This window comes from Helianthus annuus, chromosome 2 (genome assembly GCF_002127325.2).
Source record: "Helianthus annuus cultivar XRQ/B chromosome 2, HanXRQr2.0-SUNRISE, whole genome shotgun sequence".
Classification (NCBI taxonomy): Eukaryota; Viridiplantae; Streptophyta; class Magnoliopsida; order Asterales; family Asteraceae; genus Helianthus; species Helianthus annuus.
Window position 1 is genome coordinate 108,577,127 of NC_035434.2, and position 16,192 is coordinate 108,593,318.

Consider the following 16,192-nt stretch of genomic DNA (forward strand, 5'->3'; position numbering starts at 1 on the left):
TGGAGACATCATTATGCAGACAAGCAAAGATGGAAAACAAGAATATGGTGTAATCTTCAGAAACTATGATAATAACAAAGCTCTGTTCAGATGTGTTGACATCTGTAAGTACTCAAATCAAACTCTGAGGTATATCTTGAAAACCATGAACAAAAGACAAGAACATCTTCAGAAGATAGAAAAGAACTTGGAGGGAGGCAGAAAAGAAATTGAGCAAATGATTGAAGAATGGATCCAAGCAAGAGAATGGTACAAAGACATGTATGTTAGATGCAACAAGTATATCTCCTACAAAAAGAAGATAAAGAAATGATACGTACATAAGAGAGTGAAGCTGAATTAAAACTTGTTTATTTTTTCTTCATCTTTTATGTAATTTATTTTTCAAAACTTCAGCAACTGGTTTGAATTTTCAAGTATTAAGTTTCCACTGTTTGGAAATTTTATATTCATGAGGTAGTTCATTTTCTTACAATACTTAGGGGGAAACTGTTAGGAAACTTTATTTGTAAGTATTGAGGAAAATCTCAATCAACTGGATCTCTGAAGAAGATAACAGTCCTGAAGATCACAGCAAGAAGAAGAAGATCAGATAGGACAACGGAAATACAAAGTATCTACTTGAAAGAATCACAACTTGATCAAGAGTTGATTTGGATTATCAGAAAAGGTCATTTCTGATGGATCTGATGATATTTCTGATGAAATATCATCAGTTTCTGACAATTCTGATCATCAGACTTTCTGATGATTTGTTCACCAGAATTTCTGATGAAGTGGTTTATCAGAAATTCTGATGAAAGCCCCACTTGTCTAAAAATCACAACTATATCCTGCCACCAATGACCGAAGCATGACATTATTGGTTATCATGATTACAAATGCAACTTGAACGATGGATTCAATAAATATGTCAAATTGCTACTTTACGCAAGACTTATTGCATGAATAAACAATTGTTTATTCATGTCCACAACCGTCTATAAATAGAAGGCTCGAGAGGCAGAAGATACTTGAGTTTGAAGCTTAGCATTCATATACAAACACCCAAACTCCACTGCTCTTATCACCCACATAAATCAAGATTCATTTGTATTAGATAATAATCTTACAATCACATTGTTAAACTAATTTGTTTCACAGTGATATAAAGTTGATAATTCTGTAGGTCTTGTTTCTTGAAAGTCTGATTTCCATTTGCACACATCTTTTTCACATATACTGAAATCACTTGCCATATTACGTAAAAAGAAGTTGTTAAGGCCATACTGGGTCCAACAGACTTCGACTTTGACTCCTCAGTTTCATCGTTATCTAACACTTAATTGAGAATGTTGATCAGTGTCAGACAATGTAAACGTGACATCAATACTTTCTGGCAAAATGACTAAGGACCCTGACTCCCACTGTAAGCTTGTAGCCTTTTGAACTCTTTCAGAAGTTGGATTTCTGGGCAAATATCCATTTTCCAGCGGGGATGGACACTTGTTGTAACTGAAACCTTGTTTCTTACCAGAATTCTTCTTGTCAGTCTTTTTCTTTGTGTCATTCTTCTTTTCGTTCTTCTTCTTCTCAGGAGTCTTTTCTTCATAAACCTTCTGTTCTTCAGTTACTTCATCATCTTCAAATGCCTTCATGCCTACAACAGTTGGATAAATCCTGTTAATGACATAAGAAGTACATGAGTAACTTTTCAACAAACGATTAACTCTTTCAGTTTCAATTCTTTGAGCCTCCAGTTTTTGTTCTAGAACAACACACTTCTCGATGTAGTTGTTCACAACTTTCTGTTTGATCATAAAAGCTCCTTGAAGTGTCTTCATTGCTGTTGCCTGTTCTTCACTTGTGTCATTGTACATATTCATTGCTTTGTTCAACACATCATAAGATTCCTTCAACCTGTTCATGTTGTTGATCAACTCACTGTTTTCTTTTTCATAATTTCACAGGTTTCACAATTCATAGGAATCTCCCTGGCATCAACATCTTCACTAATCTTGAACTTTGGAACTTTTTTCACTTTTCTTCTGACCACCGGAACATCTTCATCATCACTGCTGACCGGTGTTTTCATCTTCTTATTTTTCTGCTTAGCTTTCTCATCTTCACTGTCGCTTTCAGCCATCATTTTCAAATGATCTCTCATTCTTTTTGCATAATATTCAGTGTCATCATCACTATCTTCTTCAATTCGGGCAACAAAAGCTGTGTGAACTGGAGCTTTGTTAGGATCATAATCATCCCAATTGAAATTTTCCCAGCTAAACCCTTCAGGTAATTTTTCATCGTCTTGGTCTATCACACATGCTTTAGCATCAGCTGAGATATATTTATCCCAGTTGAACCTTGTTGATGACTTCTTCTCATCTTGATTCACCAAAAAAGCTCTCTTTGAAGAATCTTCAATCACATTCCTTTCATGTGTCGTTTGTGCCTGTTGCTGACTTGGTTGTTGAGTAACTTGATGGTAGATGGCCTTTCGGTAGTAACCATTGTTGTTAAACGGATTTTGAGCTCCACTTGCCTCGCGATTGGTGCACTCCCTCTTGAAGTGTCCTTTTTCCCTGTAAAGAAAACAAGTGACTTTAGATTTGTCAGAACCTAAAGTAGAAACATTAGCTTCTCGTAGATCATCTCTTCCTGTGATCTGCTTGAATTTCTCAGCTCTTCTCAACACACTCGCCAAACACCATTTTATGTCCATTAGCTCCATCTCTTCAGCATCGATCTGATCGTAATCCTCCTTAGTCAGCATTGGATTCCCGATCCGACCTGCAACAAAACTTCCGTACGACTCTAAAACAGTTCCTAACAGAGACATGTGGCTTTTTGCAACTTCTTCTGTATAATCTTGATCATCTTCAAGATTTAGAACAATATTGCACTGTAATTTCCTGCCATTCTTTGTTGTTGCTAAATTTTGAAAGGAAATGATGAGAAACTCATTTTGCTGTTTGATCCTTTAGACGAACTTCCTGATGAATTCTTTGCGTTGAATGCAGTTTCAAATTTCGGTGACATGTTTGTCTTTTCATTCAATCCTGATTTGTAGTACAAACTGATGTCTTGTTCAGCATCAAACACTTTCATTCTTGAAATTTTTATCTGTTCCATTTCCTGTGATTCAATCTTCTCAATGAATTTGCTAAGTGTCAGATTGCTAAAACCTTTCTTGTTCCTTAGCATCATCAAGTATGTGCCCCGAGTTTCATGTGGCAATGCATCAGCCAGTTTCTCAATCAATTCTTCATTGTCTTTGTTGATGCTTACTCTCCTCATATTTACCAACAAATTGCAGTACCTTTCAGTTATCTGTTTTGTACTCTCATTTTCAAACCTCGAAATAGATCAAACTCTTTCTTCAAAAGTGATTTTTTGTTCTTTATCATTTCTTGACTACCAACAAACTTTGATCTTAAAGCTTTCCAGATTGAATAAGCACTACCATTGTGTTGCAGCAAGACCAAAATGTCTTCTTTCACAGCTTGTTGTAGCAGACTTAGCATCATTTTTTCATTCTTATATTTCTTTTTATCATCAGTACTCATATCCTTGATGGCAATCTTCTCTTCATCGTCATTTGTCGGCTAACGTATTTTGTCTCAACGCATTCCCAAGCATCTAAATAGTTCGCTTGTACCCAGTTTTCAAACCGTCCTTCCCAACCTTTATACTCCTCGATGTTCATGAGCTTAGGCGGTTTTTGCATAGTCCCTGTTTCATTTTCCAACATTGCCTGCTGAGTCACAGTGATTGGGGTAGCAAAAGCGTTGTAGAATTCCTCGTCCATGTTTCGGATTTCAAGAAATTCTCAAAACTGTCTTTCAAGCGAAATTACTTGTTCAAGCGGGATAACAAGTTCAAGCGAGATTACACTTTGAAGCGGAATCTCTGATTCAAGCGAAATCAACAACACCTTTCAAGCGGAATACTGATCTTGAAGCGGAATTAGTGATTCAAGCGGAATCACTCAAGCGAAATAACACAACTGAAGCGGAATAGCTCGTTTCAAGCGAAATCAACAGAAATTTTCAAGCGAAATAAGGGATTCAAGCGGAATTAACCAACTAATTCCGTTTGAAATGCTGCTGATGTCATCATTCTCAAGCTGTTTTCAAGCGAAATTAAGAAAATTATCAGTTTTAGATCGATTTTAGGCCTGAAACTTTCAAGGCTTTGTTAAAACACTATTGCGCACATTCTGTGAGAAATTTAGCCAATTTTAACCGTGAAAAATTTTGAATTTTGAAAAAGAAGGTGTAGAAATCAGAATTCGCAGCTGAATTGGTATGAACTCTTCCTCCTGAGCTCTGATACCACTTGTAGGATCGTATTCGGACCCGAACGAGTCGATCAGAAGAGTTTTACTCAATACGAAAGGCAGAAACAAACGTATTGAGGTCAATTCAGCAAGGATATCACTTTAAACTGTCGTTAAATTGATTTCATAATGAATTACAGCGAGACGACACTTCGGCAGCACTTCGTTGCAAAACCGGAAAAATCTTCACTGATTTCGCTTGAATGACCTATATATAGGCGATGAGATTCTGCTTGAACATGATCATGTTCATTTCAAGCGGAATTAGAACAATTGATTCAAGCGGAATTAGAACAATTGATTCAAGCGGAATTAGAAACGTTTTGATTTCCCTTGAACTGACCTAGTGTCATTTCAAGCGGAATCACCTCTAATTCACACTTTCTTGTTTTTCGTGCCCTGATCTAACTAGTTCTATACAAGACTCGATACAAGACGAAGTCGACAAATGCATGCACCAACAGTAAGATTATATTACAACCACAGGGAAAAAAATAGAAGTGAAGAAAATACATTAAAAATCCTAATCGGATCTCTCTTCCCAATCTTCATTGTCATCAGTCTCTCTCTTCTTTAATAGTACAAGAACTGTCACCAAATATATGGCGTTTTATTTAAAACTTAACAAACCCATCAGTTTAATTATTTTTCCTGTTCGTCTGTTGAAGTGGCTTTTTATGGATGTTTGGGGACATAGATCTATGATGTGTGGGTGGGTTTTTCGCTTTTTCTTCATCTTGATCTTCATCTTCATAATCATCCCACTCTTCGGTGTCATTGATCTCTTATCCTCATCCAAGCCTTCTTTAAGAACAAAGAATACAAAAGGACATATGACTGCCATCAGTATCTTTTTCTTGAATTTTTGTCCATCTCATGCAGCAAAATCTTACTGAGTTACTCCCCTCAGCTAACAATTCATTCAGTGAAACTTCACGAATAACAATACTAAATATCCAAGAAAGCATATTAGCCATCTTTAATTTTTTAATTTTTTGGCGTTTTACAGTGAGTGGTATTAGTAGTATTTGGCGTTTGTTTTTTTGGTTTGATCAAATGGAAGTTGCTGAGACGTATCATTTTATAGGATATCTTTTTGGCGCGTAAGTTAGGCGGTGCATTATTATAATAAAGTATTCGTCATTTCCGTTACTGTTTGTGATTATTGTTTTTGATAAGCTTTATCTCTGAAGTCTCTAACACGTCTCATCTTTCAAGTTTGGCGGTTTAGATTCTAATATAATATATTTTCCCTCTCTTCAGTTTTACTGATTTGTAGTTACTGTTTCTAGTTACATTTTGAACTTTGGTCTTTATTTATTTTATTTATTTTTTTTTGGTTTTTTATAATATTTGTCCAAAGTAATTTTATTATGGTTTTGGTAGTTTTGGGGCGTTTTATGGCATGTTTGCGTTTTGACAAACATTTGGCTGTGTGGCGTTTTTATTAGATATGGCATTGTTATTATATAACAATCAACGGTAAAAGAAAATTAAAAAATTATATATATTGATCTTCCAAATCTTCACTGTCACCGGTCTTTTTCTTTTTTTGAAGCATCTTACCTGGCTGTGTCGACTTTCATATGATTTTTTTTTGTTTTTCGAAGTAATTTTTTGTCGCCGTGTGGAAGCACAAAGTCTGAAATCAACCTCTTTTTCTAGAATATTTGTCCATCTCATGCAGCAAAATGTTATTGATTTTACACCCTTTCAGCCAACAATCCTTGAATTTCCAATGAATGATGTTTAACTTTTTTGGCGTTTACCGAGAAAAAGAACGCCACTAAATAAACCACCTTAAAACTCTAAATTTGATCATTCTAAAATCAATAATGTTTTGCTGTATGGTGATGGACAACATTGTTAATCCTCAGTTAAGAAAGATGTCTGACAATGTTGTCCATCCTATACAGCTAAACTTTATTGACAACAAACCTCAATAATGTTTTTGTATGTTTTGGCGTTATAAATTGGATGGAAGTTGAGGATAAGTCAATAAGATTTTACTCAATGTAATGGACAATATCCTCACTTAAGGATTTTGTCCATTACATTGAACATTGAGCGAAAGCTTACAGACAACCAAACTGAATTTCAAATAAACGTTTTGGTTTAGAAGATATTTGATGTTTGGGTTTTTTGGCGTTTCTAAGACGAATGGTATATATTAAATACGGCGTTTGGGGTTTTGTGTGTGTGTTTTAATTGAAGGTCTGAGATGTTGTATATATAGGATTTTTTTGGTTTTTTTTAGGCGGGATTTTATCATAATTAAGTTTGGCGTTTTATATCTAATGGCGTTTTTAGTTAGAATGGTGTGTGATTTTTGTTTGGCGTTTTATTTCATGAGATGACGTTTTGTGTGGAGAAGTCAAAAGACCCTATTACCCTTAATGAAGCGCGTCCACGTAATAAAATTGATGTTATTTATGAAAACGCCACCGCGCCAATCTAGTCCATAGATTGTTTTGATCGGACGATCCGTAAGCGTTCTCACCGTTCTCACACTCTCTATCGTTTTCTCTATTACCCTTATGTAAAACTTAACAAACCCATCGGTTTGATTATTTTTCCTGCTCGTCTGTTGAAGTGGCTTTTTGTGGATGTTTGGGGACATAGATCTGACGTGTGGGTGGGTTTTCGCTTTTTCTTCATCCTGATCTTCATCTTTATAATCATCCCACTCTTCAGTGTCATTGATCTCTTCTCCTCATCCAAGCCTTCTTCAAGAACAAAGAATACAAAATGACATATGACTGTCATCAGTATCTTTTTCTTGAATATTTGTCCATCTCATGCAGCAAAATCTTACTGAGTTACTCCCCTCAGCTAACAATTCATTCAGTGAAACTTCATGAAGAACAATACTGAATATCCAAGAAAGCATATTAGCCATCTTTGATTTTTTAATTTTTTGGCGTTTTACAGTGAGTGGTATTTAGTAGTGTTTGGCGTTTGTTTTTTTGGTTTGATCAAATGGAAGTTGTTGAGACGTATAATTTTATAGGATGTCTTTTTGGCGCGTAAGTTAGGCGGTGCATTATTATAATAAAGTATTCGTCGTTTCAGTTACTGTTTGTAATTATTGTTTTTGATAAGATTTATCTCTAAAGTCTCTAACACGTCCCATCTTTCAAGTTTGGCGTTTTAGATTCTAATATAATAAATTTTCCCTCTCTTCAGTTTTACTGATTTGTAGTTACTGTTTCTAGTTACATTTTCATGTTTGTTTTTTATTTATTTTATTTATTTCTTTTTTGGTTTTTTATAATACTTGTCTAAAGTAAATTTATTATGGTTTTGGTAGTTTTTGAGGCGTTTTATGGCATGTTGGCATTTTGACAAACATTTGGCTGTGTGGCATTTTTATTAGATACGGCGTTGTTATTATATAACAATCAACTGTAAAAGAAAATTTAAAAATATATATATTGATCTTCCAAATCATCATTGTCACCAGTCTCTTTCTTCTTTTGAAGCATCTTCATTGGCTGTTTCGATTTTCGTATGATTTTTTTATTTTTTTTTTGAAGTAGTTTTTTGTTGCCGTGTGGAAGCACAAAGTCTGAAATCAACCTCTTTTTCTTGAATATTTGTCCATCTCATGCAGCAAAATGTTATTGAGTTTACACCCTTTCAGCCAACAATCCTTGAATTTCCAGTGAACGATGTTTGATTTTTTTTAACTTTTTTGGCGTTTTACCGAGAAAAAGAACGCCACTAAATAAACCACATTAAAACTCTAAATTTGATCATTCTAAAATCAATAATGTTTTGCTGTATGGTGATGGACAACATTGTTAATCCTCAGTTAAGAAAGATGCCTGACAATGTTGTCCATCCTATACAGCTAAACTTTATTGACAACAAACCTCAAAAATGTTTTTGTATCTTTTGGCGTTATAAATTGGATGGAAGTTGAGGATAGGTCAATAAGATTTTACTCAATGAAATAGACAATATAATCACTTAAGGATTTTGTCCATTACATTGAGCGAAAGCTTACAGACAACCAAACTGAATTTCAAATAAACGTTTTGGTTTATAAGATATTTGATGTTTGGGTTTTTGGCGTTCTAAGACGAATGGTATATCTTAAATATGGCTTTTGGGGTTTTGTGTGTGTTTTTAATTGAAGGTATGAGATGTTGTATATATAGGTTTTTTTGGCGGTTTTTAAGGCGGGATTTTATTATAATTAAGTTTGGCGTTTTATATCTAATGGCGTTTTTAGTTAGAATGGTGTGTGATTTTTGTTTGGCGTTTTATTTCATGAAATTGCGTTTTTTGAGGAGAAGTCAAAAGACCCTTTTACCCTTAATGAAGCGCGTCCACGTAATAAAATTGATGTTATTTACAAAAACGCCACCGCGCCAATCTAGTCCATAGATTGTTTTGATCGGACGATCCATATGCGTTCTCACCGTTCTCACACTTCCTACCGTTTTCTCTAAATCCTGACCCTATATATATATATAATATATATATATAGGGTCAGGATTTAGAGAAAACGATAGAAAGTGATATATATATATTTGGTAAAGATTTAGAGAAAACGGTAGAAAGTGTGAGAACGCTTATTGATCGTTCGATCAAAACAATCTATGGACTAGATTGGCGCGGTGGCGTTTTCGTAAATAACGTCAATTTTATTACGTGGACACGCTTCATTAAGAGTAAAAAAAGGTAAAACATCATTTCTCACATAAAACGCCATGGAAAAATAAAACGCCAAATAAATACAATACGCTAATTTTATCACTGCGTACTTTTTCCTGTGTTTTTATTTAAGCTCTCTGCTACAAAAACGCCACAAAATATGAAACGCCATAATATATAACGCCAAACCTTACATCCGGATAAATGTTAATCACATTTTTTGTTATAAAAGTAATATCCCGCCTAAACTACGCGCCAAAAAAATTCTATAAATAGAAACGTCTCACCACCTTCCGTTTATCACACCAAAAAAACACACAAAAAACACAGTGGTTCCTAAAAAAATACCACTCAATGTAAAACGCCAAAATATATAACTATGGCAAACATCTTTTTTTTGATACTCAGTAATGTTTTGCATGAAGTTTCGCTTAATGATTTGTTACGTGAGTGCACTAAGGTTTTGCTGCATGAGATGGACAAAATTAAAAAAAAAAAAGAGGGAATGATGACACCCATATGTCATCCTGTCATCTTTGTTCTTGAAGAAGGTTTGGATGATTAGAAGAGACATATACCAGTGTAAATGCTACATTGGCCTCGATGATTATAAGGAGACGACGGGCAGATAGCATCCACCCACAAAGGGTTGATCTATATCTCCAACATCCACAAAGACACTTCAACACATGAACAAAGAAAATAAACCACGCTAAACCCAAAACGCCATTTATTTGTCACAGTTCTTGTAGTTTCAAAAGATAAAAGAGACTGATGACACTGAAGATTTAAATAATAAATTGCTTCTACTTGTTTTTTTTTTAATTTTCTTTATCAGTTGTTTGTTTTGTAATTTCAGTTAATAAACAACAAACGTACATTAATACTATAATGAAATATATAATAAAACGCCAAAATGAGCAAATGCTTATAAAACGCCATGATGCCATTATAAAAAAAGCGTGAAACAATGTGCAAAGAATATAAAACAAAAAAAGTCCAATCAGTATCTAACCGCCATTGGAAAACAAAACGCCATAATTACAGTCATAAAGATTAGACGTGTTACACCATAAAAACACTTGAGTCTAAAAAACAAAACACGGTAACTGCAAAAAACAGTAAAATGAAACGACGGAAAACATAATTACTAACATTTATTATATTGAAAGCAAAATACTTGGGGAACTAAATTTATTTATCTTTTTTGAAACGCCATAATTACCTGTCATGCGCGGGAAAAAAAGTCAATATAAAAGAAGACCATGAGAACACAATCTCAAACACGCCAAAAGCATTGACTAAACGCCACATATTGTCCAAAACTCCAAAAACTTTAAAAATGGCTAAGGTTATTGCATTGAGGTTTGAAAGGAAAGAGAAACGATTCATCATAAAGTTCTCTGATAGGAGAAGGGTAAAAGTGAGGACAATCAAAGCCATGCTTGGAATGATTGAAGGGGTTGAGAGGGATATCCTGGCCCTTGGGGTTCCAATGGCCAACGGTTGTGAAAGAACCCGAACTGTAATAAAAAGACTGAAGAGAAAATTTCCAGCACAAGATGATGAAGATGATGATGATATTGACGATACTCCTCTGCCCAAACTTAGCCGTTGGGTGATGCACGAGGAAGAAGGAATGCTTGAAGTGACATAAAAACGGGGTGCAATATTCATTACCAATGGAAGAAATGTTGAAGACAGGGTTGCTATCTATCATTGAACAACTCTGTGATTTAGCACCTTCAAACGATCCAAAATCCAAGGATGCAGTGATATTCAAGAACAGGCTGCAGCAAAGAAGGGAAGAGCTAATGGCGTTATACGTAAATCTAAAATTTGATGATGATGAATCTGAAGAAAGTGATGAACAAAGCGATGGGTACATCTCTGATGTAATCCCACCCACGAAAGACTGTTAGTTTATTTTGATTTCGTATTATTGTAATTTTATAAAATATTAATCTATGCTAATCAATTATTAACAAAAAGACCCAAAACGCCAAAAAATGAAATGGAAAAAGCGATAACGCCAAAAAAATTAACTATGTGACACAATAAGAATTAATTCAACCAGAAGAAATCTGAGAAAAACAGTAAAACGCCAAGTAATTAATTACTCTAGATAACGCCAAAATTATCTTGCACGCAAAAAATAAAGCAGCATGTCAAACGCGAAAAATGGGGAAAGGAGAAGAATACTAAAAAGACAAAAAAAAACCCCTCAGACCCTGATGATGTCCCACGCCACGTGTTGGGCCAGGATGCGTTCTCACCGTTTTCACACTTTTTCCCGTTTTCTCCTGATCCCGTTCATATATATATATATATATATATATATATATATATATATATATATATATATATATATATATATATATATATATATATATATATATATATATATATATATATATATATATATATATATATATATATATATATATATATATATATATTTATAGGATTAGGTTCAAGAGTGAACACTGGTGTAGCATGTGAACTGAGTGAACTAATCTTGGCCATACACGTGTGTAGATCAATGGCCAGGATTTGATGTTGAAATACACTAGTGTATTTTTATGATTTGATGATGAGATCCTGGTCATACACGTGTGTAGATCAATGGCCAGGATTTGTTCACTCAGTTTGCAAAAATCGCGACTAGTCGGCCCTCTACTGAGTAATTTTTCACTAATCAGTGAAAAAATCGCTACTCGGTCAAAGCCGGTGCTAATCGCTGCTAGTCGGCCCAAGTCGGCCCATCTAAATTGTTTACAAAAGTGATCCAAAATGAAAAAAATAGCCCATTTTCTGTAGACTTATGCCCTAAAATCACTGTTATCACTTATCAGCGACATAATATCAGCGATTCCTGCCCTAAAATCCCTACAAAATTAACCAGCGACATCAGCGACAACGACGGCTTCCTTCTCCGGCGGCCCTGCTACCTTCTCCGGCGGCCCTGCTTCCTTCTCTGGCGGTCTTCTTCTTCGGTTCTTCCATAGTTCAATCCAACAGGTAATTTATTGGACTGAATGACTGATTATATGATGTAATTGTTAAACATTATTGAATAATATGTTGTGATTGTTGTTTAAATGTTTAACTAGTGTTTGATTGGACTGATTAAGTGATTATAGGTTGATGTTAATGAATAACTAAGTTTCAGTTTGTTACAGACTTGTAGTTGTTGGTGCACGAATGTCTAAAGCCTGCGTCTTAGTCTTAGTTGTTCATGTATAGGGTCTAGGGATGTTAATTATGTAAAGTATAAGGGGTTGTTTTGTAAAAGTGTGATTTTAATGTTTAGATTTTGCCCCAAATGACAATGTGTCATTTGGAGCGAAATCACATCATGCTGATTTCGCCCCAAATGTCACATGGTCATTTGGAGCGAAATCCCAACCCTATATATAGTAGTAGTGTTTTCTCATTTGGTACGTGCATGTTTACTGTGTAGCCGAACTGATGCTCGACTTTTTCGTGAAAGATTAATGAGAAAACCAGTTTAAAGTGATCTGCTTCTGTTTCTACTCAATTTCAACTTTAATTCATGCTGTTTGTGTATTTCCGCTGCATAAACAGTAGTATCTAGCTCTGATTGACTCACTCGACTGTCAATAACGGTCCTATAATTGGTATCAGAGCCAGTTGTGAGCTAGGATACCAGAATCAAAGCATTTTTCTTGCACATTTTGAGTTTCTGGACTTTCCAACGGACAAAATGGACTGAAATTTGGACACATGTTGTAAAACTGACTAATAACAAACCCTTGAGAATTTCAGAATAAAATACAGCTTAAAACTGGTCTAAAATGGCTCGTAACCTGATTTCGCTCGAAAGAGTACTTGAGTGATTTCGCTCATAATTTCAAGCGAAATCAAGTGTTAGTTACATAAGTTCTTATTTCGCTCCAAGCAGTAGAAGCGAAATCACTGATTTCGCTCTTGAAGCCTGATTTCGCTCGAGGATTTTCATTGATTTCGCTCCAAAAGGTTTCAATTTCTGATTTCGCTCAATATAACACTCAGATTTCGCTCATATGGTCACTTTTTGATTTCGCTCAGAGGGTCATTTACTGATTTCGCTCCAAATCAATTTTCAAATCTGATTTCGCCTGAAAAGTCTATGTTAGTGTAAAAATCATTGTTTTAGCGTTAAGTCCGTTTTGTACGTGATAGAGTGTTGGAAACTCAGTCTGTGTTGAAAGTTTTTCGATAAAAATAACCTGTTTGTTAAAAAGTGAAACATTTTTGGAATTTGTCACTTAAAATGGAACATCAAGATTTTTACAACTTGTTTGCGGGAAGCGGCATGACGGCTATGCAAAGTCCGGCGAGTATAGTTCAAAATGTTAACATGGAGAATGAGTTAGGGACGATGCAAAAGCCACCGAAGCTTATGAGTTTGGACGAATATGCCGGATGGTCAGGTCGTTTCAAAAACTGGGTCCAAGCCAACCACTTCGAATGTTCGAATGTTGGATGAAAATAGAGAAGAAGTATGTGCGACCGGTTGATGTACTAGGCTTGGAAAAGGGCATTGGAAGTTTAACCGAAACTGAACAGATTGAGTTCAAGGCTGAAAAGAAGATGGTTAGCATTCTGCAACAGGCCATCAAAGAAGACATTCTGGTTTTACTGCAACATGATGACAACTCTCAGTCGATGTGGCAAGCTTTAAAACTAAATTTCCAAGGCAGTGTATCGATGATTAAAAGCAAGAAAGCATTAATCAAGAAGGAAGTTGACATTTTTACCGGGATTAAAGGTGAAATGACAAAGCAGTTAATTGAAAGATACTGTCATCTTGTGGTAGAAATGAAACGGTTGGAGATTACCAAGACGAATGAAGAATGGATTGATAAGCTGTGTGATGCACTACCGTATGATGAATGGGGCACTTACCTAATGATGCTGAAGAATAATTCTGATTTTGTGAATCTTAACCTCAGCTCATTCATCGAGAAGATCGAAGCCCATGAGCTGGAATTGCTGAAAATCAAGAAGATGAACTCAGCGAGTGTGCAGCAAGATGTATCTCTGTATTACAAAGGCAACACTCCAGTTGCAACCAATCAAAGTCCAAAAATACAGACGGGGTTTATTGCTGATAACACCTCAAGTGTTTCTTCAAACACTCCTCAATCCGGCAATTCTTCACCATTCATGAACTTTGAACCGAATGTCAAAGCTCAGGAACAGCCTTCACCTCAAAGTTCTACAGGATCCAATAATCAGGCTTACGTTTCTGGGGTGCAGTGAAATATTGCGGTAAATATTAAGAACGGAAACGAGATTACTGAAACAGCCGCAAAACAACATATTGCACTACTTGCTTCCATTCTTGAGGCTTATGAAGGTTTGGTGGCAGGGAGGATTGGTAATCCTGACATGACGAAAGAGGATTACGACCAAATCGATCCCGAAGATCTTGAATTGATTGATATCAAGTGGTGCATGGCAAGTTTGGTTCGAAGGGCTCAACGTTTCATGGAAATCACAGGATGGAACAGTCTCTCAGGTCCCGATCAAAAGTTGTCACACCCTGGCTTTTGCGGAAGCGTGGGTTTATTTGGTGTGACTTCTTAATATCATAGCAACAATCACAACATGCTATATGATAAAGACATATGATGTTCATCCATTAAAATGATTAAAAATGCATAACATATTGTTTTAAAACATCAACCACAAGAATGCGTTACAAAACATGACTTGTTTAAAAATGAGTTCATAAGACTCGACAAAAGACTATCAACAACACAAGGATTTGAGACATGCAACTCGTCCAGGAAAGAGTTACCCTTCCCAAACCTACGACTCCGGATGACATCCTTATTAAGTACGCAGCTAATCATGCATCACTTGCCAGATCCAAATTAATTCCCTGAAATGTAGTTTAAAAAGTCAACAAAAAGCTGAGCGAGTTCATGTGTAAGGCTGTGTGTATAAACCGTTTAATATGTCTGTAAGTAAAATTGTCCCTGGTATGTAGCAATAAGGAAAAATGATCACCATTGGGTTGCAAATCCAATAGTATATGTGAATGATGCAGGAAGACTCAAACCTAGCAAATTTGTCTCTGGTATGAAGACATAGTCACCACTATGGGCCCCCGGCCTCATGGGTGTGGGCTCGCTACACCTAAATAGATCTATCACTCACGTCCCGTGGTCCTACGATGAGGATTAATGGCCTTAAGTGTCATGCCCACCACTCACTTGATCGCGTAATAAAAACCCCTCCTTAAGCTAATAATACCAATTATAAAATGTCTGAAATAAATTGTAAACATGTATTCCACCCCCGAAGTATAAAACCGAAAACAGTAAAGGAATAGGGGGTCATGAACTCACCGTAGTGCGTCTTGACTCGAACTTAACTCTTTCCGCTACACGACTACCTACAACGTACTAATGTCTATTAGACGAACGGGTCGTGCCTTGGCTTAGAGTTTAGTGTTTTGATTGTGTTACTTTGGTATTATTTTGTTAAAACAATAATAATTATTTTAACTTAAATAGCGTTCTTAGAAAAATAGTTAGACAACTATTTCGTATCTATTTTCTCGAATATTTTACTAAGTGTTCGGATTTTCGTAAAATTTCGGCAGAGTCTCCTCTGTAATAGAGGTGTCCATGCTTAAATAGCATATCATTTTCTTTTACGTATATCCAATAGTTCATTTTCAATAACCAAACCGACATATAGACATACAAAACGTTACATACTTCATTTCAGCTTTATTACTCGAAACCGGACTGTTTTCGAGAATTTTTATAAAATAGTTATCCTTTTCCAAAAATTCTCAAATTTTTACAGAATGTCACATATGTTCCAAGGTTTATTGTGTAAAAATATCAAAGTCCAATTCGTTACCCATATTTTATAGAAAATCATTTTCTCGACTGCAATCAGATTTGTTACCTTCTGATTGCAGTTTACGGAAATATTCACTAAAAATTAACCGTAAGTCCGTTTGACGAAATTCCAGTTGGAGGGTCGTCCTGACAATCATGGTTTAACCAACCCTAAACCATTCAGATTTCAACCTCACACAACCTTTTTATATGTGGTTTTTAGGCAGAAACTTAAGTTCATATTTTAGTGTTTAAACTTTTGTGTGTGTCATAAACATTCAACAAATCGTAACAAGAATCAAGGTGGAACAAGAGTATGAAGGGACTTACTACTAGCACAAGG